The sequence below is a fragment of the Callorhinus ursinus genome, unplaced genomic scaffold (assembly GCF_003265705.2).
Source record: "Callorhinus ursinus isolate GAN/ISIS: 27379988/994484 unplaced genomic scaffold, GSC_fseal_2.0 scaffold4, whole genome shotgun sequence".
Classification (NCBI taxonomy): domain Eukaryota; kingdom Metazoa; phylum Chordata; class Mammalia; order Carnivora; family Otariidae; genus Callorhinus; species Callorhinus ursinus.
This window is the reverse complement of record NW_027397066.1, coordinates 120,315,516-120,317,409: the sequence shown is the minus strand read 5'-3', so window position 1 is coordinate 120,317,409 and position 1,894 is coordinate 120,315,516. Positions and strand designations below refer to the sequence as shown.

Below are 1,894 nucleotides of genomic sequence, written 5' to 3'. Positions count from 1 at the left end.
TGAGCTCGCGACCCTGAGATCAAGAGTCACATGCTTTCCCTACTGAGCCAGCCGGGCACCCCATGAATCATTTATTCTTGAAATATCAGTCTCTTGTGTAGATAATTGAGGATACTTATATAAAAATATGTGTTTGCGAGAATGAAATACATTTACCTTCTATGTTGGTGGTATGTCTTTTTGAATTGAATATTGAAAAACATTTCTTTTAGGGGAGCCTGGGTGGCTCATTTGGTTCTGTGTCAAACTCTTGATTTCAGCTTTTTTTTTTTTTCAGTTTATTTAAGAAATTTTTATGGCTCAGAACCTTCCCTCCTTGGGCAATGGCAGGAGTTTTGGAAACCGGCCCTTGGGGACAGAGCCAGAGGCACTAGCGTGGAGGAAAGAGTGGCACATTTGGTCCATTGTCCTGTGTGGGAGTATGGTGGGGTCGGGTTGCAGACTCTTCTAAGGACCCAGACATGGCCCCCTTGGGCAAGGTTCACATGCCAAAGCAGAGCATGAGGTCAGCCTGGCTTGGGTGAGGGCTCAGTGCCCCTTGACCTTGCCCTGCGGTTCCTGGACCTTCCGGAAGCTGAGCACCACCAGGCCTACACTGATGGCATAGGTGGTGATGCAAACGATGCAGAAATCATAGAGTACAAAGAATAGGATCCAAGTCAGGTAGACAGAACCGACAAGAGACACCAGGGAACTCAGCACCAGCAGGATAGATGCCCAGCGGGCCTGGAGGCAATCCAACAACAGCTGTAAGAGGCAACCGAATATGCTATTGGATTGATTGAGGATGCTGTCCTGACCGAGCACGTGTTCCACCAGTCCGAAGCCCCGGCCCCACCTGGAGGAGAAAATGCTCGAGCAACTGATGGCGGTACCCACGTCGCAGAGCGCGCGGTAATCCCAGTCCTGGGTGCGCGGTGCCTTCACGTGCAGCGCGTAGAGAGACAGCACTAAACCCGCGAGGCACAATGCCAGCCGCACCCATCAGGGGTTCCCCCAGGTAGCGCCCATGTCTTCTGGTCCCGCCCGAGGCACCCGCCCACAGGGAACCAGCCACAGAGCAGGGGCAGGGCAGGATGTGGCCATGCCTTCTTCCCATTTTTGGGAGGGGGATTCATTTTATTTTATTTTATTTTATTTTATTTTATTTAGATTTTATTTATTATTTATTTGACAGAGAGAGACAAAGCGAGAGAGGGATCACAAGAGGGAGAGGGAGAAGCAGGCTTCCAGCTGAGCAGGGAGCCCGATGGAGGGCTCGATCCCAGGACCCTGGGATCATGACCTGAGCCAAAGGCAGACGCTTAACGACTGAGCCACCCAGGTGCCCCTATTGGGATTCATTTTTAAAGAATTGATTGGTAAATATTTAATTACTTTGACAGACATTGGATGATTCTGTGACTAACTTTTCTCATAATTAATTCTTGCTTAAGTTAATATGAAAGTCCATTCTGAAGCCATAAACACCTCTGCAATGCAGTGAGTAGTCAGAGGTGAGGTGACTGGGCAAATATGCAGGAGGCTATCAAGAGTCAAAGACCTATTTAAAGAAAACCCAAGAAGTAGGTAACTTAATGAACTCTGACCCTAACAATAAGGAGCTATTCTGATCCCCAACCCATGACTCTCCCTGCCTTATTTTGGCACAGGTTTTAGATTTGTTCGTTCTCACGTTCTGGCATGGAAAACACAAGGTGAAAGATGTACAGTTATCTGAAGTGGGACAGGCAATGGGAACGGGCAGCTAGTACAGCTTAGCTAGTATGGCTTGAGAGATCAGACTACCTGAAGGGAAGAAGAATGGGGACCCAAAGAGAAATGGAGGGCCAGAAGAGACAACACTCTAGAATAACCCCGCTTCCTCAGGGAAGGGTCCCAGCTCAATATCAGA

General features: G+C 48.6%; 1 pseudogene; it reads right to left on the bottom strand.

The window, feature by feature from the left end:
• Window positions 1-304: 304 nt before the first annotated feature.
• On the bottom strand, window positions 305-1,011 carry LOC141372515 (vitamin K epoxide reductase complex subunit 1 pseudogene; annotated as a pseudogene).
• Between the last annotated feature and the right edge of the window lie 883 nt (window positions 1,012-1,894).